This window comes from Ammospiza caudacuta, chromosome 7 (assembly GCF_027887145.1).
Source record: "Ammospiza caudacuta isolate bAmmCau1 chromosome 7, bAmmCau1.pri, whole genome shotgun sequence".
NCBI classification, from domain to species: Eukaryota; Metazoa; Chordata; class Aves; order Passeriformes; family Passerellidae; genus Ammospiza; species Ammospiza caudacuta.
The window spans coordinates 35958599-35981560 of record NC_080599.1 but is presented as its reverse complement, the minus strand read 5'-3'; positions in this window follow the sequence as shown (position 1 = coordinate 35981560).

The window sequence follows — 22962 nt, the reverse complement described above, 5'->3', positions numbered from 1 at the left end:
AAGATAGTTTGATATTTTCTACAGGAAATAAATAAGTAAATACATACATTTTTAATGTTGTTGTGTTTTTATAAACCAGAAATATTTACAGTGCTAGAGACCTTCTATTCAATGAAATATTATATTAGGTTAGGTTTCAGGAACTTAAAACTAAAGGAAATAACAAAAAGAAAAAACATGCCAGTTTGAGACTGCAAAAAAATGAAAACGAAAAACATTGTGTTCCAGATATAATTCCTAAATTATATAGACAATGTGTGCATCAGAAATTATATACCTTAGCCAAAGGAAGACAAAGAAATTAAAATGAAGGTTGGTGAAAAGGGCAGGAAAAATGAGCTTGTGCTAATTGTGAGTATAGAAGGTACTTGCCTGAGAAATCTGATTGCTGGAATAGATAAGATTTCCAGATTAGAGAATGAGGGAAACATTGCAAACATAATGTAAATAATGGAATGCAGTATTTTACAAATTTCTTCATTCAAAATTAATCTAAACTATCTCAGTTGAAAGATCTGAATTAATTTTAAATGGACTGAAGAACTAAACAAAGAGCTATAATTGAACGAATGTAAGATGGTGAATTAAAAGGAAATGTTTAGTTTGGAACTCTGAAAATAGGTGGTGACTCCTGCCTTAACTAACTTCTTCAATGGTTTAAAAGAATAAATATGTGGCTTATAAATGGCTTTTGCTCTTTATGCTAAAAGACATTAAAATACAAACTTACATAAGGAGAGAGGGAAAAACAGAAAGGTAAATCATGAAACATTAAATATATAGGAAAGAAGTCTATAGAAAATCATTAACCTGAGAAGAATACATGCCAAAATACATTTGCAAAAGAAAACATGATTGAAATAGTGATTTAAAGGGGAAGACAAACCTTAGAAAGCATGTAGAGCCAAGTACACAGCTATATGGAAATTCAAACAAAGGATGCACTTGAACAATGGTTCTCTCAGTGCAAGTGACAACTGCTATGGACAGACATACTCATAAGAGTTTAGGTCTCCAGAGGATTTTCAAAGATCTTTTTATTGTTCCAGCTTTTACTTTCACAGACTATGAGCTAACCAAGAGCAGTGTGGCTGGTCGCAGGACGGGAGACCATCTTTCAAGTTTTGCATTTTATTAAGGGTTCTTTTACCCCCTTAATCTGTAGAATTATTTTGTCCTCCTTTATATCCCTCCAGAGAATCTGCTCTATTTACACTCTTCTCCTTGGGCAACTCCTGCTAACCAGATCTTTCCTATTTATTGCTCATGTTTGCTACATCTTTTGTAAAGTTTCTTATCTAATGCTGTCCATGGCAGTTTCATCATCTTTTACTTTTCCACTTCTTTCACCCTGAACCTCTGAGTCTTTCCCCTTATTCTTATATCCTCAGAATAACATTTTTCAATCCCTTGAAAGGATTTTACTCTTTAGAGATGCTTCTTATGTAAAGCCTTTGAACTTTAGGATGGTCCTGTAAGCCACAAATGTTGCAAGCAGAACAATCATTTCATTTGAATTTCACAGAGAAAAGACACTAGGGTAAAGAGAAGAAAGCAATTTCTCATTTGTGTGGAAGGAAAACAAAACCTCTGAACTATAATGAAGGAAAAATATGCAAAATTAAATGTTAAAATTACAGACAAAATTCTCAGCAGAAGAATAAAACAGGAGAAAGAAGATTGCAAGGCATTCATTCATTGATGCAGGGATTCAACAGGCAAAAACTTCCTCAGCCAACCCTGACTCTGCCAAGTGGGATTGCTGGGAAAGGGAGGTTGTTCCTTTTTTTGAAAACTGCAGCCAATTTTCCTGCATAACACTAATCAGCCTTCACAATTAGTTTTCAACTGTATTGTGATGGATTGCTTCTATAAATTACAGGACACTGTTCTCGCTATAAGTACAAAACCTTAGAATTTTGTGGATACAGTAGCTTTGCAATTTTGCATTTCAGACATCAATATACAGGCAATATTTGTAACATTTTCAAGTGAAATAAGGAATAAAATGAAATTACCTAAACTCAGGCTGGATCTTTGCAGATTACCTGAACTTAATAAAATGTAGGTCAAGAAAAGTTTGATTTATATATCTTTATTTTATTTTATTTCCTGCATGGCTTATTGTGATTCAGGAGCTCCAGCTTTGTGAGAGTCCTTAATAACTCCTCATGCAAAAGAAATCACATGATCTTCTCTCAGTGTTTCTTGTTATTTATTTTATATTTTAGAATATATCACATCTTCCTAAAACGGAAACTTTGTGATTGATTTTCTCTAATTGATCACAGAATAACTTTTGGTGTTTTGGGTCTTAAACACTGCAAAGTATATCAATTAGTAGCCTGTGGCCTCCTGCCTGAAAACATACCTGAGGCATGTATTAATGGACCAATAAAACATGGCCTGTCATACCTTCATGTTATATTCCCATTCCATGTGAACAAGCCTGCTTCCAGAGTTTGCCACAGGCAATCTGGTATTTCAACTCTCTGTCTGTTTTAATCTCTGATAGATTTTATCCACTTTCTGTCATATCCTGAACACTTGCACTATGAAGTAGATTTTTCATGTTCATTAATGCTTTTCTTTAATTCTGTCTGGTTTTGAGGAGTCTCTGTAATCTGAATCCTTCAAAAAGGGTCCATTTATAAAAAAATCACATGCTCCTCACTGTTACCTAGGAAAGTTAAAAAATCACTTTCTTTATTTCACTGAAATTTTGCAAATATCTCACCTATTCACAGTTTTGACAGTTCTGCAGTTCAGCCTATGCAGTTTCAAGGTATGAGAAATATGTGCTTAATAATTATGGCTCATCTCATGACATCAGCTCACATTGTCACCTATAAAAATTATTACTTCTGCTACAACCCACCCACCCCAAAGGTGGAGTAACTGAGGTTCTTGTTAATAGATACTTTGGGAGATTAGTGGGAAACACTGGACGAACACTGTTTATGTATGCATACATATATATATATATATATATATATATATATATGTGTATGTATATATATATATACACGTGTGTGTATGTATATGTATATATGTATGTATATGTATATACATATATATACATATATATGTATGTATATGTATATATGGTACAATTCTGGATCCAATAGAACCCCAAAATATCTTATAATTCTCCATCTATAGGACATGCTGAAGAATGACATTTTAAAGATTGCAATTTAGAAATACTAGAGGATTGCCCCAAAACATACTCTGCAATATCATCCAAATGAAAAACACCCAATATTTTACTTCTACTTTTTTCTGGTCTATGAGTCACACAGCTCCAGGTGGAAAATGCAGAAATAAAATCAATCACCTCCCCAAAGGCATTTTGACTGTGGATTTTCTGAGCTGATTTTAACCTACTAATTTATTTTATTTATTCACTAGCAGCGTCTATGAAAAATTTTATTTATCAATGCCATATAGTGAACACCTTCTGATTATTATTTCTAAAAATCTCTGATTTTTAAAATGAGCTTAAGACTCAGATATTATTCCAATAATCCACGGGGAGGTGAGCAGAGCTAGCCGGCAGGACTGGTCCCCAGACCAGCATCCCTGAGCACCTCAGACACGTTGGGGTCAGTGTTTTGCCCCCAGCAGGTTCTCCCCTTGTGCTGGGGTCAGGCTGCTGCTGCCTGGCATTGTGGGCTGCTGCGGAGGAGACCCCCGAGCCCATGTCCCTGCCTTTTCTGCTTCCCCACACTCAGAGTTAATGTACTAACCCTGGAGTCAAACTCAGAGAAATTCCCATTACCTTCAGAAGTAATGGATAGTCACATTTTAAGCACCAGCCTTGCAGAGAGCCAAATATTTTCTCATTCTAATCCTTACCTTTCAGTTTTTCACACAGCAATGAAAGCTGTTTTCCATAGAATAGCAATTTTTTCACCCTAGGAATTATTCTGCTTCTGTTTGTATTGGCAAGTGGGCACAAAATATAAAGTGAATTATTTGGCATAAAAGAAATTTATAAAAATTGCGCGTAATTATTACCATTACTCCAATCCAGAACTCCTTATTCACATAAACCTGACACTGCTGTTGTAGCTGGTTTTCCTTCAAAACAGAACTTAGAAAAACTCGCCCACATTGAGCAAGTTGTGTGAGATTTAAGAAGGCAAAAAACCATTGTGAATATTTATGCTTAGGCCGAAACAGTATTAACTATATTAGTGACAGAACAAAATAAATTGATTCCAAGGCTTGAAAAGTGTATCCAACACTGCAGTCCTGTCCTTGTCACATTTTCTGACCAAAGCACTCCAGTGCTGTTTGTGCAAGGTGAAGCCTGGGCTGGCTGAGACTGGCATTCAGTGTCCTCCTTCCCTTTTTTTGTCAGCTTCAGAACAGAACACAAGAAGTTATACAAACATGACGTGTATTTCCAATTCAAAGCAATGAATTGAATTTTGAGTCATTGTAATGACCTTCTTTTCTTATTAGGAGGCATATTTCCTCACACATCCTTTATTAAGGGACTATTCAGTAAGTCTTATAATAAAGTTAGCTGAAAGTCCCTAGCATATGTCATTTTTCGGTACTGTTTACAAAAAATGTCTGTTGTACAGAAATAGTGTGTTTGGTCTAGTAAATATTTATTCAACAAATATTCCCATGATGGTAAATGTAAAGATTATCAAAAGGCCCACGGCAGAAAAGTTCCTCTGACTTCAGGTAACTCATGATTTATGGCATTGTTACTTCCCATCGTTGAGGAAATGAGCCTTGCAACTGACTAATGTTTCTTTTTATTTTGTTTGCAGGAAGCATTTATAACTTCCTCCTGGGATTTTTTTAGAGCAACATTGTATGATATTCCCAAACGATTTTTTCACTATTGTTTGATTTTAATTATAGTTGAACAGAAGTAAAATCTTGGGAATACTTCTAATTTGCTTAACTCCTTCCTGCTATGTCTTGATAAAATTTATCCTAATTGGTTATTGAAAGGAATGGGTGTATTTAAAGTCCAAGAGCTCTCAAGGACAGCTACTCTCTGTCTGTGTAACTTTCATAAAGACCAAGCCATGCAGCACATGTGACCAGACTGGGGAGACTGCTTGATGCTCAGAGACCTTTAGCACAGGCTGAAAACGCCTCAGGAGCAGAGGGAAACCCAAGGGGTTTTCTTGATGGACTTTATCCCATGTCACTCTGCTGATGGCACAGAGGGGAGACTGTGGTCACCCAGAGCACAGTAAATTCACTCTCCAGCTGCCACATATCTGGCCCCTCTGGCCTCAGGAGCTCTGGGCTCTGTGCTGCTTCCAAAGCTCCTGGCTGCTCCCAGCTATCTGTCAGCACTGCCCCAGCCATGCCTGAGCTGATGAGCAGCTCCTGCACAGATGCCTCTGGGACTACTAAAAAGGAGGAGGAAAGATTTTTATATCTTTTCTCAGAAAATAGGAGATCTAATTTATATTAACTAATGAGTACATTCCCACTGGTGCAGGTGGGAGGACTAAATTGCCACACAAGACGATGGGGCAATCAGGTAATGAACATACATTCTTTAAACTGCTTTTATATCCATTGATGGTGTGAGAATCAGTTCTGCCTTAATTTATGGATTGTCTGGGTTGGAAATGAAAGTCTAGTAACTCTTTTGTGATGATTAGCAGCCTCAGAGAATGCTTCAACCAGGGAGAAATGCTGGTTGTTTATGGGGTCAGTCAGAAGGCACACACCCAGCCCTGCCTTTCCTAGCCGGGCTTTCAGCACATTCAGTCATTTGTTATCTTACATTGATAAAGTTAATGCAGAGAATCAAAGCCAAGCTTATATCACCAGTAAATATTATGATCACATACATCTGCAGAGCACACAAACTCTGTCCTCACTTAACTAGAGCTTTTAGAAAACCTAAACACAGTACTTGATTTATGAACACAGTATGACATGTTTTGTCTATTGATGAAATAAAAAGCATTCATTTCAATAAGTTTGAAATAAATTATTAAACCAAAAATTATTTTTAGCTGAGGTCATGATTCTTAATGATACCTAACTCTTTGATAGCTATATTTGTTCATAAATTTCAAAGTATTTCATTAAGATGGCTGAAATTATTAGAATTTGTCTTGTGACAGGGAAACAGAGTCACCCAGTGAGTTACACCTCCTTTTTTATTACTCAGGGAAGCAATGATAGTCTCCATTCTTCTACCTTCACTGAAAATTTGCCCAGACCAGCTTGCTACAATCTGTAACACGTTGCCTCCAAACATTTCATAAGTGATTTTTTTTTGTAATTTAAATACCCTGCCTAAATATTCATCTTCATTTTCTTAGCATTTTTAGGCATTTTTAGGCATTTTTGACAAAATTACTCTACAAATTGCAGAAGCTTGTCTTCTTGTGACTTTCACTGCTCTTGGCACCAAATCCAGACTTTCTCCAGCCTCTCACATGGTCTGGGAGGGTCTCTCTGTTCAAGTAGAAGCACTGCCCCACTTCATGTCATCCGTGCCTCTGTCAGTTACTCTTAAACTTTTTTGTTCCACTTTGACCATATTTCTTAGGATCTTAGAACTCTCAGGTTTTGACATTCACAAATAATTTGCATTCATTTGTTTGTTTTGCTCTCCTATTTACGAATATTTAGCTTTTCAACATCCTGTGAACACACTCTCCTTTGAATGCACCTGCCTGAGTAATGGTCATCACCAGAGTTTCACAATCCTTCACCATCTCTTGTCAGAGAGATATGTAAATAGCCCTAAAAAGCTTCACATACCCTGAGGTACACACTCATTCAGCAATTCTAAAATTCTATGAAAATTTTAATCCATAGTCATCACACTGTACAGTAATGTGCCATGATGCTTTTACTGTTGTGGTACATCTTGATTAATGCAACCTTTGTAGAGAAATCTTACCTGGATGTCCAGATTATCCTAGAGAGAATCAATTGACTCACACTCCTTATTTACAAACCACCTCAGCAATCATCTTGGTAGCAAACAGCTGCTTTCCTTTAAGCTTTTGACTAATTATTGATAAAATTACATCTGTATCATACCAGAGTGAGAAAACACAGAGTATTTTTGCTGTTTATGAGAGAAGTTTTTCAAGATTCATTTCAAGAAAGAGATGTAGTCTTATCTATGTGAAAGACTTTTGTGGTTTGTAGCAAAACAAAAATCTTCCTGCTCTTCAAAATTCCTATCTAAATTTTCACTCTATGGATACATAGGTACAATTTTTTAGTATGCTTAAGGAATTTCAATTCAGACTTTTTTTAAAATAAAAACTAGATTTTGACTTGATAAGTAATTTCAGTTTTGGAAAAAAAAAACATGCTTCAGACCTATTTAACCTCCAACTATATAGAATCTTGGTGCTTTGCCTGGGTTTTGGTAAAGTTTGCTCTATTGTTCAATTTCCAGCTGATTTTTAGTCTTCTTTACTGACAACAATATTGATTTTTTTAAAGCTGAAAATTTTCTTATCTGAAGCTGCTCCAGGATGAGATCTTTCTCTTACTCTGAAGACTTATTCACATCTACAAACTCAAATTGTCTTGTTAGAAATCACAAGAATAGTCTACTTGCTTTGCAGGACATAAGAACACTCATCAGCTGTTCCAGAATATACTTCAAATAACCCTCTCCATTTTCCTTTAATCCAGCCCTGTTTGCTGTGTCTAAAATATGTTTGTCAATGTCCAGTAAAATAGGGACCATAATATTGGGCCTCATTTATGAAAATAAGAGGTTTTCTTCATTCAGTGTACTGGCTCAGAGGATGAGTTACTGCATGCAAAAGGTGAATGGGAGGAAAAAGAATTCACACTCCATTATACAGAGACCCCCAAGTAATGTATCAGTTAACACCTTATAAAGATCTATGATATGGTTCTGTTCCTGGTAATATGATAAGGTAAATCACTTATAACCCCTGCCTATTTTATTAAATAATGGACAGACTCTGTCACTCTAAATGCAGATTAAATAACGTTATTAAGAAGCTAAAATGCATTGTCAGAATAATACAATAATAAGTATATTCTAAAACTAGCCACTGTCCATACATAATATTTTGAATGCAGCTCAAGACAATGAACATTTTAAAATACAAAAGGATTTTTAAGACACTTCTCCTAAAGCAGTAATCAATATCTGAGTTTCTAGTCTGTTAAGAAGGTCAGCAGACAGTGTCTGAATAAGTAGACCACTTGCTGTGGTCTTTAGATGTTTTTGTTTGTTCCATGGGGATTTGAAGCACTGATTGGTAACCTTTTATTTAATAACTTTGCATCTTTTGGCTGTAGTTGAATTTAAAGTGCAATAAATATTTTTTTATGTGAAGAAAGGACACCACCTCAAATAATAATCCCTCCTCTATTAGATAAACGACTCCACTTTGTCTGTACTTCTCTCCTTCCTCTTGAGCAGTTACAAATGACTATAGCACCTGAAAAGTAGCACATTCTTTGGGGAGCTGACTCCAGAAACTAGAATCATTTATAATTGCCATAGAAGTTGCATTTTCACCAGTCATTGGGTCACTTTCTTCCACTTTCAGCCTATCTGGGGCCAATATGAATGTGACTTATTTATTCTATGGAAGTTCATTAAGTTGTGTTCAGATAAAAGCTATAAGAACAGGTTCTATATAACAGAGAAGTTGCTTCAAATTTATGGACCAGTTAATTAATTCTGAATTTCAGTGGAAAATCTACTAAAGTTCTATTGCAGTCATATTAACGTCAAATGAGTCTATAAGATTCATATTCCTGCAATAAATACCAAGGATTTAGGAATGAATAAGCAATTATTGTTAAATGTTACATGATAAAATGGCAAAAAAAACCTAAAAAAGTTACGAAGATTTGCCAGGTCTTTACATCATATATGGTAAAATCTCAAGGTTTGTCTGTATGCAATAGTAGAGTGCAGCTGGTTATGGGAAATGTGAATTTATAGCACACTTGATAATCAGCAGTAGCTCACAAATGCACAGAGTATAGCTGAAGTGAAGGTTGCTTGTTCTGTTTCTGAGTTATAATAAGTTACTGCACATGAAGACACCCTCAGTGCTGTATCCTCTGGCGAGTCAAAGAGAAATGCACTGCTCTGGGTGAGCACTATCTGCTGATGAAAACCTTTTCCTTTTCATGACTTTTCAAAGAGTAGGAAGAATTCAGTATGGGTCACAAACCACAAACTTACATTGTTATAATTCACTATAATGCAGCTTTGAAATAACTGTTAATCTACTTGTCTTCTTCCCTCATAACTGAAAGCATACTGAGGACTTATTATGGAAATTCTCATTTTAGTTTATGCAGACTACATCACTGGAGTGAGGGCTGAATATAGATCAGGAATTCAAGCAGCTACATTCCAAGTGCATCCTTCATTTTCATCGAGTGGAAAAGCTACAATAGGCTGTACTTGAGTTGGGTTTTGAGTGAACCGTAAATGAGAGCATAGGCAAATCCAAGGTACAGTAACTTTCAATTCCTGCTGACAGTGTAAACCTGAGCACCTACTTTTGTGCTACCTTTTAGTTCCTGGGTCACTGCATGCACCATGAGATATATGCACGATGTAGGCATTAACACTACTCACAAAAATTAGCTGTGTTTTTTTTCCTACAGAGCAGCTTGAATGAAAATCATGGACCTAATCGGTTAGAGAAGATTTGACCCAATTTCATTCTCTCTCAGTAAGAACATATTTCCAGACTGTCAGTCTTCTTCAGCACTAGGTTAATGTGTTTCATCTCATCTTATATTTAAAAATTTTCATTGTTAAATGTATTTCTGCAGTTGTAATTAAATGTAATGAAAATAATTATTTCTCAGGATTGTCCTTGTTACTGTTTCTTATTCCCTATCCCTTTCCTTCCTTGTTTCTTTTCCATCCAGAAGAAAGAATACAGCAGACTGTAGTCAAACTATAAACTCTTAGTCAGTATTGGACTTTCTTTAATGAAACCTGAATGCATTATTTCTCTATTGAAACTTTTCTAGTTTGTGTTGTTAAAATGTCACTATGACAGTCTCAGAGATATATGAGATAGTCAATTTTAGAAAATTCTAGCCCCTTGATTGTATATCATCAATCATTTCAGATCCAGAGTTTGGAATAGATGTTAAAAATGTTTGATACTTTATGCATTTTGGCAGCATCATTAGCAAAACAAGAGTCACCTGCAAGCCAGAAAACTAAAAGCCAGGCATGATTTTGTAATATTCAACCTAGAGAAATACCTTTTTCACAAATATATTTTTTACAAAGCTAAATTATCTCTATTAGCCACTTATCTGAAGTTTTTCTGTATGGCATCTAAACTCCCTTGATTAAACATAAAATTTATGTAGGGACCCATCTGCAGAAAATAATTAGCTTTGCCAGAGGAAAAATAATTTCATTTTAGAAGAGTCTGCAAGGAGAAAGACAGGAAAGAAGACAGGAAAACTAAAAGAAAAAAGAAAAGGTTTCTGGAAAAAAAAAGAAGAAAGAAAAATCACAAGGAATGTAAGAGACATCAGGCTGGTGTCCTCAAGGCCATGGGTTCATAACAAACATAAGACATTATAAAGGCTGGCAGCAGAGGCTGTCTAAAAAGTTGTCAAAACAACATGGAATTAAACAAAAAAATGGCAAAGGTTGTGAAAGATGGGCCACCAAGAAGCGAGAAGCTCTTCCCTTCCAAATAGGGTAAAGGAGCGTACCTGGAGGAAATAATCAACATGCTTGCCAGAAGAATTGAACTCCTGTTGATGTGTTATGGTGACGGATGGTAGAGAAATCTAAATCATTTGCTTTCACTTTGCTGCCTGATTACTGCATGCCATCAGTCTTATTAAAAACAAAAAGAATTGAGCACTGATGAGAAAGGTCATCTGCTTGTGTCATTCTGGCAGCTGCACTCCAAATACCCTCCTGGAGGCAGAAACTCTGCCTCACCTGAGAGATGCCCAGTTTGTTTAAATGGGAGAAGCTTCTGGAAAGTGTGTGAATGACAGCCAGGAATCACTGAGCAGGAAAACTCCTCTCCTGAAGACCCACAGGAGATCCTGAGGAGTTTTGTGCCTCTAAGCCGCTGCAGAAGAAGAAGAAAAAAATTTTAAAATTATGGAAGAGAGTAATCTCCTTTCATAACTCTATTTAATATTCTTTTTCCTCACACAAATGATTTCTGTTTTCCTATCTTTCTTGCACATTTGTACCTACAAAAATAATGGAAAACTCTACTCCTATCTTCTATGCAAAAATCAGAAAAGGTTGATTGGGAACAGCCAGTATATATCTACCACAATGAGATTTGTTATGAAGGTCAAAGCATATTCCTATTCCCTGGTCAGATAACATTATCTGTGAAACTTTAGAGCCAAATACTTACCCATTAAATGAAAAAATATTTGTTCAATAGGCATATTTAAGTACCTAATTTTCTGTATATTCTTTTCCACAAATTCATTAACTATAATATTTGTGAAAGTAATCACAAAAGCAGTGTGCACACATTTTAAATTAATTCCTTTAAAATCAAAAGAATATTCATATAAATATGTTTGCTGTATTCATCCAATTCTAATTATTACTTACTTTTGACATCTGTGAAAATCTGATAAACTATTAAAATAGAGTCTGAAGAACAAGTATGAAAAGAACATGCTATCAAGTTACAGCCTTCAGAAACTATATAAAACTTTAACTAAAAATATTAAATTCAATTATATTGCAGGAAGTCATTGGCCAGCTTATTAGTATGATAAAAGTATGGAAATTATTGCAGTTTAAGAACACATAGGGGGGTACTAATATGTTAATTGCAATTAAAGCCTGATATCAGTTCCATGTAGGAAGTCCAAGTTTTCAGTGATTTTAACGCGAGCAGAAATGTTAATTAAAAGGCTTTTACTTCATATTACTAAGTCTTGCTGATGAATCTAGCAAGTGAGGTGGGTATTGCTGACAAAAAGACATCCAGCCAGCGTCCCCCTCCCTGCCCCTGAGCCCAAAGCTCCAGCAGAAATGCAGTGACCACCCAGTTGGGTGGACACTTCTGTGCCCCAAACATTAAGGCTGCTTCTTTAAAAATACTATTTAATTGCTCCCTCATTGCATCAATGAGGCATTGCAATATTAGCTAATTATATAGTTAGTGGGTTTTGGTACTTTTCTCAGAGCCAAAAATACAAATGCTGGGAAGCAATAAATATCCAGTAAATTTTGCTAGTATTGTGGTAGAATCACAAAGTTGTCTCCTCCCTTCTCAATGAAAGAGAAAAAACAAGGATCTCAATTTTAACCAAAATGTCCAGCCCAGAATTCAATACTCATCTGGCTTGAGCTGAGTTCTTAAAAACACACATGAGCAACATTAACTTGTTTTTATTGTATTTTATTTATTCGAGTAGCTTATACCTTACAATATAAATTATTAAACCTCTCCACACCAAAGTGCCCTGAATTATATCACTCTTGAGCTAAATATTGGTCAACATGATTGATAATGCTTTATGCAAGCTGAAAACTGTAACTACATGTTACAAGCAACAATAAAGAGAATATTGGAGGCAGCAGCTGCATCTGCCTAAAGCAAACACTTCGTCCTTGCTGTGACAACATCTGATGGAAGGCTCTTGCCATTTTTTCTGTCCTATGAATAGCCAACATAAGCAAGGGGGTTTTCTCCTCTTTCTTTCGTTGTTTGTATGTGGTATAAAAGGCATGGGAATACAGGAGAAACACATGCTAGAATTAAAACACATTGCAAAGCGTCATTCAGTAGATCCAGTAGCAAGCAAAGTAATATAGAGAGATATTGCTGGCATATCCTTATTCTCAGCTGTGTTCCTACAATCTGGCCTTCCCAATGGGCCATGAGTATGCTTTAAATTTAGTTTAAAATCAACTTCAGTATTTGGTTCTTCAGCATCTGCATGGAGGAGCTGGCAACCTTTGGTGAAAGCAATGCTTTTCTCCTCCCTTTGGATTGTCTGACACTCCACAGACAAACCAAGCTGTCACATAGGTCACTGTTTGGTGATCCATGACACACAATAATCCTGTGGTTAACTCTGCATTTTGCATCTGAGCTGCTAACCAAAATTTGTATACAGTGGTACTTTTTAAAAAAAATATATATTCAGAGATTCTCCTTTAAGACTGGAGGTGAGGAGGGGAGAGTCAGAGGTTAATTCTTCCTTCCTACTATTTAGTACTGCAACCCCTTTTTTTTGTTTGTAAATGCTGATGTGCATGTGTGCTGCAAGGTCCAAAACTGCACAAATTAAAGTGAGTATGATTTGTCATTTGCTTTACTTACAATGTTAGCAACTTTTCTTCCCAGGGCTTCCATTTTCCTCTTTAAAAGACACTCGAACATATATCAATAGATTTCTTTGTGACTCTAACTAACTGAGTTATATTTTTTTTAGCAGTAGTAGGTGTTGAAGAATGTGAATTGAAATTTGAAGGTTCGTGGCTCCCAAGCCAGCAGGAGATGAGGTTTAATTGCTTGGAAATACATTTTCACAGCTGATACTGGGGAACAGAAAAAGTCTGTATGTCAAGAGCCTCTAAACTAATCATTTAGCCATAACATGCACCACCCCATACCTGGGGACAATGTAACTGTTAACAGCTTGAAGCTGTTGAAAAAATAGCCAATGAGAAACTTTCCTCTAATTTTCTAATGCTATTCTTCACCCTGAATAAACTAATAGAAGAGAAATGTCTTATTTTCAATTCTGTCAGTTCAAATGAAAACAATTGTGTGTTCAGCTAGTTTTAGCCCTGGAATTTATTAGATCTGAGGTTGTTCATTAAGGCAACAATTTTGAACTTGCTCAGTTGTTAATACACTGGCTATATAAACTCTGGGGCTGTCTGGTATATCTGGTTACACTCTGGAGACTGAGATTTGGTTTCCAGCAGTACAGATCAGGTCAAGAATGGCAATAACAATTAGCCATTAGTCACTAGATCTCAATTTACCATAATAGAAGGTCATTTCTTCTGAGCATTTTCTCCCTGGAAAGGAAGAGGAAACGCAGGAAACTCTTAACATATTGAAAATTGGGATATGGAAGACTTGGTTATGACTTCTGAGTAGATAATAGGGATAAAAGGTCTATTTCTTTTGAGCTTACTGTTTTACTATGGGGCAGGTTCTGCATGTATTGACTGTGTTTACTATAAGCCAGTCTTGTTTTTTCAAGTTTGTGCCTGACTCAACACAAGCATATGAGAGACAGTGAGAAACCTCACCTGTTCAACATTCTTGCTGCTGTAATTATTCCTTTCCCATTGCTTCCATGAAGGACAGAGCAGGGGCATAGGTCTGCCTTTTTCTGTAACTTCACCAGGTAACCTTTTGCAGGGGCTGGTGAAGGAGCCACAGCTCCCCTCCCTCCCTGAGGCTGCAGAGGGGCAGCACAGAGAGCACAGGGCTCCTGAGCCTGGGGGTTTGGGCTCTGAGCAACAGAAGGGTCCATGACACTCGTGTAGAGGTTTGCTCTCCTGCCACACAGGAAGCCCATAACAACTCCCTGACCCAAAAGGGTGTCAGGACTCTGCAAAGCCACCTGGGCTTGAGCTCTGAAGGTAGCAGACAACTGTGAGGAACTCAGGTTACATGGCAAGACTTTACTCCCTGCTCTTCAGAAGAAATATTTAATATTAAATCTGTAAGTGCCTATAAAACATGTAAGCATGAGATATAGCTGAGCTGTTTATGATTAATTTTCTAATTCAAGTTGTTCAAAGAACAAGGACGATATAGATGAACACTTACCTCCAGTTACCACTTGAGAGTATCAACTTGGCAATAACCCCTTAAACTAAAATGAAATAAAAAATTGGAATTGTTTTCATAAAGAATCCCTGTGAACTGCTCAAGTTTAGCAGGAAAAAGTGTTGTGAAACTCAACTTTATTTAAAAAGTTAGCCATCAATGAAGAAAGTGGAAAGGTATAACAGGAAAAAGAGTGGATAGCATCTCAGATCAGATCCTTATTTTTAAAATAGACAGTAGCAGCTGAGAAAAAAATTGCAAGAGAAGCTTTAAAACTTGGAGGGTGCTTGTTGTGGATTGGTCCTACCTAAAACCGGTATTTGTAATTAATATAAACAGAGAAGCAGTGCCTGCTGGTAGCTTTGCTAACAAACAGCTGACAGATAGTTAACTCTAGAAAGGTCAAAGGTCAGGGCTCTTAATCTATAGGTTGATGATCCCTTGGGGACAGTGTGGTGTGAAAAAGAATTTGGTATGCTTGATGCTATTATAGGCAGGATCAGCCTGTCAAGATCCATTAGCACTGACTTTTCCTCCAAATAAGCATTAAGCCAGCTTTTGGTATAATTTTTTCAATGTAAATTTCTTATCATTCTTAGTAATCCTTTATAAGCATGCAACATTTCATTCCTTATATACTAAATAGTGATTTTTCAGGAGTTTTTTAAATGCATGCTATATTCTTCAATTAGGTCTATTTAGCATGTTGAATATATTTCTGATAGGCTTAAAATTAAATTGAAGAGTCTACAAAGAAAAAATAGTCATCTTGAAAGTGCAGCTTAATGTGTGGGGCACAGTGTTATCTTGTGTAAGTTTCTTGTTTGTAGCATAACAAAGACCAAAACAAATCTGAATACTTTATTTAAAAGGAAATCAGAAATAATTTTAGTCCTACTTTATTGCTTTCAGACCCAAAGTGTTTTAACTTGACATTTTCTCTGAATATTTTATATGTTCTTTGACTCTCTAGATAGCTGTAAGGGAGAAAAACTTCATTTGCTTTTCACATTTGTTCATTGCAGTTTCAAAAACACTTCTTATAATGACCTTGAAAGTAAAGGAAGTTGTGAAGGATTTTTGCTATATGACATTCATTAGTAAGTAATGCAGAAAGAATGCTAATAGCATGTTGCTGAAATATGTAAAGAACTGTATTTTTTCATTATGTTAAATCAAGTTGTGTAGCTTAAATGACAATAAGGTGTAGCATATGTACGGAGAATGTTCTGAAAGCTTTTAGCAGAGCAAAGAACAGTTAATAAAATGTAATAAAAGCAAAATGAAAACAAATTTCTCAGATTATAACATATTTATAGCAGTTACATAATACCATGTTTAAGTACAATTTAAAAATCTTAAGTAAAAAGTTATTACATGTAGCTTTGAGTCTGACTTCTGTCAGCTTCAGAACATACAGACTTACATATATTTCCATCCCATATGTCAACCTTTAAAAATAGTTTTGGAAAATAGAATGAAATCTTTTGAAGTTCGCTATCATAGCTTTGGCTGTTTATAAAAAAAAAAAAATCAAATCAATGCCTCCCAATATGTAATAAATCTTGACTTTACCTCCCCAAAGATTACATCTGTATGTTCAGAAAGGCTCAGTCAATCTGGTTCATTTGATGGGCAGATGCATGTCATGCAATTCTTGATGAGAAACTTGTGAGCATCCTTTGGCCATGTCTACTTTGAGCTGTCAGATGGTTTTCTCTTGGGTATCTTTCCTTTTGCTGTGCATCAGACCAAGATAATATTTTATTGTTGGTCATAATTAATAATTCATTGAAATGCATCAAATGAACACACACACAAAAAAAGGTGGATATAAATCTTATTAGGTCCCTGGATAAAGTCACAGTATGCCTTTGCATTTTGAATTTCCAGGCATATATTATATCATCCAATATTGAAACAAGCTGAGAAATGTAATATAAAAATTTGATAAATTGCTCTCTGCCTGTAAATGAGAAAACAGACTTGTAAAATGTGAAATGAACCATTCTGGCAAGGAAGAATTTGAGTTTAGAGTGTAAACACTTGAGTTAATGGCTAGGGTATCTCTGAGTCTCAGAAGCTGTGGTACACAGGGAGGGTGAAAGTGAGGTTATGGAAGCTCTTCAATATTTTACTTTGAACATCCTTACAGGCCTTAATTAGACAGATTACCTGTTATGCATGGTGCAGTGTGCTGAACAGTTTTAAACCAGCTTGTCCTCAAGGCAAATGGAAGGCAAAGTCAAAAAGAATTACACTCTACACAAATAAAAATGAACCTACTATTAATGATATGGGGAAAAAATGAAACTTTCCCAGTCCATACGCTATTTAATTTTTAACTAACAAAAGAGTCTGTTAAATATTTACTGACCATTTGAATTTTTGTACATATTCTGTCCACCCTTCACTGCCTCAATCTGCATGAAATCATAATAACATTTAATGTTGTAATTACTTGACTTTTTCTGATTTGTGTTGCTTTATATCTAAGAAAATGTGACAACATAATGAAAACTTCTTTGACATGAAAATTAAGAAATGCTTTCTTTATTTATATAAAGTGGATTTTTAAAATTCCCAGTTCAATACCATATCTCTAACAGAAAGCATGGAGAAGAAGTGTGTTCGCTAATGTTTCCAGGATACAAGTGTTAACTTGCTGTATATATGCTAAATTCCTGAATCTATTTAATCGGTTTATTCAGCCAGCCACCTACAGGGAAGGTCACCATGTCAAGCAATGCTGAATGGTATTTTGTGTGAATTGGGAACAGAACTTTTAAAGACTAGAGGTTTAGGAACATAAACCAGATGTGCTCATTTGAAATAGTCTACTTATTAAAAAAAGGTCAAACACTTAGATCTTTTTAAAATCTTACTGTCAGACACACTCCATAGAACTAAGAATTTTATTGTTCTGAATTGTATGAATTTCACCAATTTCTTAGATTAAATATGTCATCTGATCTTTGCCATAAATATATTACTTTCTTGTTTATCATCTAATATTACATGTAAGAATATTATTAATTCTGTCAGATGAATATTTTTCAAGATAATGACTCTAAAAAACACTTTGCGTGTTTTTATTTTTATTGTTCAGAATTTCTGCAAGCAATGAATTCATATACTGGTTTACAAAACCGTTTTTTTCAGTCAATAATTCGCACAGAATAAATCTAGATAATGATGTGGTAGTGTGGAGATGTTTGTTGGTTTGGAGGTTTTTGGGGGGGAAGAGAGGGGAGGTCTTTCCATATAGTCATGTCTAAAGATGGATCCCTTCTCCATAGGAGTCAAATTAAACATCATATAATTATGGGTGGAATTGAACTCTGTTGGTCACTCTGCTAAACTGATTTACTGAACCACCTACACTGACTTGGAGGATCTCATTTCTTGCTATCCTCAAATTCCTGGATAGGAAATTTTAGGACTTAGAAGAAAAAAAATATTGAAGTGTGAATCAAGCAACTTAAAAGATATATAGGGAGAAGGAGTAAATTTTTTTTCCAACTTCCACACAGAATATGGAATATTAAATGGAGCTCTATTCATTCTGCTTGAATAGCCAGTCCAGCCAATGCTCAGAAGCTGCTCAGAGCAGTGAAGGTTGAAAGCATCTGTTTTCCTCCCATTCTGAGTCCCACCCTTCTTGCTAGAACCCCTCAAAGGAACAAAGCAAAAGAAAAAAAAGAAAAAGAAATACCTGATAGAGCAATCAAAAGTTGCAGCAGAGCAGAGAAAATGAAACACCTGCCTTTGTTAGCATACAGCAACTGATTGCTATGAAATGTCTGTAGTTCCGCTTTCTCTGGTATGGATTACATAGCTATTGACAATTTTCTTATTTCAACTACTTTATGATCTTGAAGGTCATAGGAATCCTGGAGTTATAATGTACAAAAAGCAAATCTGCTAAATCTGCTCTTTGGAGAAAATATTTTGCCTTCTGCTTGACCTACACCACTCTCTGTCCCTCACAGTAAACTACACAGAGCAAGGACATCAACTAGAGAGTGGGCTACAACAACCAGCCAACAAATAAAACGAAAAAAACAGCTCACTAATAAAAAAAATGCAATTATAATTGAGGATAATTTTGCCTAGGTTATATTCAGATGGTTTGCTCTGTTCTGCATTTGAATACTTTTCACAGAGTGTTCTTTAGTCATAGTGAACTGCAGTTGACTTTCCCTTTCTAGGTCAGAAACATTATTCATCCTTCAATGTACATCTCCTTTAAAAAAAACCAAAAACAAACTTGAATGAAATTCTGGGTTGTACCCATTTAAATTTACACAGAAGAAAACACTGAGCACTGGTAGATGTTCAGCAAATGTTTTCCTGCAAAGGATTATCCCTCCCTTTTTTTTTTTTTTTTTCTCTCAAGGGTGCTATGATTTGGGTTTGGCTCTTATGAAAGGTTAATCAAGTGTTTTGGAGATATATTTTTTCTTTCTGATATAAAATATGAGTAAAATATATCTAGCATAACCCATTTTCCAAAAGAGTCCTCTTTGGATTCTTAGTGTTATTTCTTAGAATAAGAGCAACAACATTTGTCATGTTTGATAACCTTAGAGTTTCTTCTAAATTTTCCAAAAATACAAACTTCAAACAAATTTCTTTACTGATTCTATACTTTTATGGAGATTTCATACACCATAAGTACACAAATATTTGATAAAATAAAAAGAAAATGCTTTCCAAAAGTAATAATATTTTTTTATAGATACATCCAAACTTTCAAAATAAAAATCACAAATAAATGAGGCAGATATTCTAAGAACCTCCTTCTGCTAATATTTATCTTTAAGACTGATCATTTAACTGACCTAGTCTCTTCTTTGGGTAGTTTATCAAGGTAACATTTTAAAGTTCTTAAACACTCTTACACTATCTGTGATAAAGCTTAGAAAATTTGGGGCTCCTTTTATCAATTTTGTTAATTGGAAATGTGTCCATCTGACACATAAGTTTCAGAGGTTGACCACGTGGAATTTTTTTTTTGTGAATTATGAATTGGTTCATTACTACATTAGTATCAGTTCAGCCTTCTATTTAAGGATTAAACATAAACACTGTTCAAAGTTAAATATTCTACTGAATATTTACAACAGTTCATTTTTTTAATAAAGTACACTATTTGTACTTATTTTATTTGTGGAGTTAAGAGTAAATGAGAGACATTGCTCTATTTCAGAGGCAAAATAGCAAATTTCCTTTCCTTCAAAGAGTTTACAGAAAAAAAATAAGATGGATCAAAGTAGCACCTGCAGTATATTTGTTCCTTTTGAAATGTCCACTTTAGTATTTCCTACTTTTCCCAAAAGGATATTTTAATTTTATTCCAATCTAATTAAAGTAACAATTTCAAAAATCATCATGGTATACAAGACTGTGAATGAGACTCATTCAATTGATGCAAGATCATGAGAAACTGTGAATAAGTATTTTAAATTAGCACATATATCTTTAGTTTATTAATTCATCATTATTTGCTTCATTGTTTCCAAAAGCCTATTTTGCTTTTTAGACATAGTAAAAAATAATTGACTTGGTTTGCAAAAAAGAGGTTATACTAGCATGAAGCTTAAAAAGACATCTGATGGAGCATTGCTATTATTCAGATATCCAAGGATAAGTATCCAGAGTAGTTCAGTGATGAACTATGACTAGATAGTGTGAAAAGTCCCAGAGGAAAAGTTAAAAGCAGGGGAAGCAAAGTGACATTTTAGAGGCTCTGCTGGAAGGCTGCACAAGCCAGACTCAGCAGGTCCATCTCACTTGTGTCTGCCTTCTGCGAGGAGCAACCTGCAAATGGAAAAGAAAATGCTGCAATGGTTTGGATTTTCTGGCAACTCTACCTTAACAGTGAAGATAAAAATTGTTGTTTTGTACTCTCTGACCCATGAAACCTAATTATCTCATTTTCTTGGTTAAATTGATAGCAAATCAAGCACCTTCTCATACTCCAGTACTACTTCTGAATCTCTGCTTCATTCCTGCTTTTAGATAGGAAAACTGACCTTACTGTTATGAATTTGATACAACCCCAGTGAAGGTCAGAAATAGCTGGAACAACATCCATTCTAATACAATTTAATTAGCACTGGTTGTTTAGAAGATTCTCCCAGTACAGTGCTGGCCTCACTACATCACGATCTTGATCTGACTCATTGGCAAAATGCTCACTGATTTTCCCAGAACAGGGATTTTGCTATGCAGTTTGTGGGATGTTACAATCTTTGAATAGATTATTATTATTATACAAAATATTTTTGATAAACAACCTCAAAATTAATTTCAAGCATTTTCTGTAATTGTGTTCTTAAATTTTTAATTATTTTTCAGTAATCTCTTAATTAATCTTAATGATTTGTGATAGAGTGTAGCATTCTGGGCTTTTATTGTATTAGGCACTGTGCTGTGGGAAAAAGGTGTGTCTTACCCAAAGTAATGTTATTCTTCTCCACTTTCTCTGACAAAATATTTTAGACTGTTCACAGTAATCTGCCACCTGTGCAGTTTAATACTGCTTCCAATTACGACAAAGTAAACGTATGCTGTAAAAACCTCTGCTGCTTTGTATTCTGTGTGCCACCTAACAATCTTCTGCCCTGTTTGCCTTTTGTACTGCTGTTGTGCTCTGGACTGATGGTTTCAATGATTTTTCCCTTTCTAATCACTGTGCTGGATGATTGTTCTATTAAAGTCAGAGTCACTACATTGGTTTCTTGCTTCACACCTTATTATTTTTTATTTATCTCACACTTGTACAAGCTTATCTGAACCTCTCTGGTCTAAAAGAATAGTGGGGTTCACAAATAAGGAAGCTGAGAAATTCTCTTGGTTAGTGGCTTCTGAGTTATAACAGGGTTCCTCCTGCAGTTTTTGAGAATATTGATATCAAGGAATTAATTCAGTCAGTCAGTTGAAACCTTCCTGGCTTCAGACAAACTCCCATTTCTCTGTCTCCTCACCTTTTGAAAAACATTGGCTTTTGCATGAAGGGAATACATATTGTGGAGCTGACATGATTTCAGCGCTCCACTGACAAAGGGGGTTCGATACAATTTAAATTTTTTTTCTCATTAAGCGTAGAAGTGTAAAATAAAACTTTCAGATAGGTCTAATAAAAATAGGAAAGTGCTTCTACAAAGCATAGTTTTGAAAGTTCTGGTTGTTAACTTACATGACTGTTTTCATGACCTTTTTGGATCTATGAGAGACATTTAATATTGGTTGCTTCTAAAGATATTACAGGCCACATAACTTACTGGACTTGATGGGTTATATTTGTTTTAACTATACTGTTCCATCCATTTTTAATTTTTGAGAATACTGCTACCATTCCATTCTAAAAAGCTGTAAAGAATGAATGTTACCAACTCCTAGGACAGCATGCATTTGCTGAGGGAAAATCTCAATCATACTCCCCAAAGCATTACAGATGAAAAGAGTATTTTTTGCTTAAGTACTTCTTAATGCAACTGTTAAGTGCTTTGTTTGTGCTACATTGTATTATAGTAGTCAAACTTACTCCCTTCCATTGTCAATTTACAAAATACATCAGCCTTGAATGGCTTTTTGAAGAAAGGCTACTGTGTTAATATATATATTTCAATAATTAATGGAATAATAAAGTAAGCCTAGATATGACCGTGTTCCCAGTGAAAATGCAAAAAAGAAAATTAACAGTAGATGTTTTCATTTTAAAAAAATAATGGGACAAATTTTAAACTATAAATATAACATTTAAACTTTTTTAAAAATAATTTTCTTTTTCTTCAATGAGATTAGGTATTTCAACAGTCATTTTAAGGTACTGAAAACCACGCTCCATTAAAATGCCCTTTGTGCACTAAAATAAATTGTGTTCAAATTAAAGTTTTGTAAACTGTGAATTGGGGCTTGGGTGAATCTTATAAGTAATAATTAAAATCCTTTCTTTCGTAGTGATTTAGTCTTTACTGATTTCAGTTATAAATCAAGTTTTGTGTTGAACAGAAATGTCCTGAGACACACAATGGAAAAACTTGTAAAGAAAGTCTCAACGGACACCAGAATTAGGAGATAATAAAATAGGGAAATAGACTGCAGCAAAGATAAATCTTTGTTTTACTGGTTTGGCTTGTTCTGTTCTTTCAGCAAGATGTTCCTTTGGAGC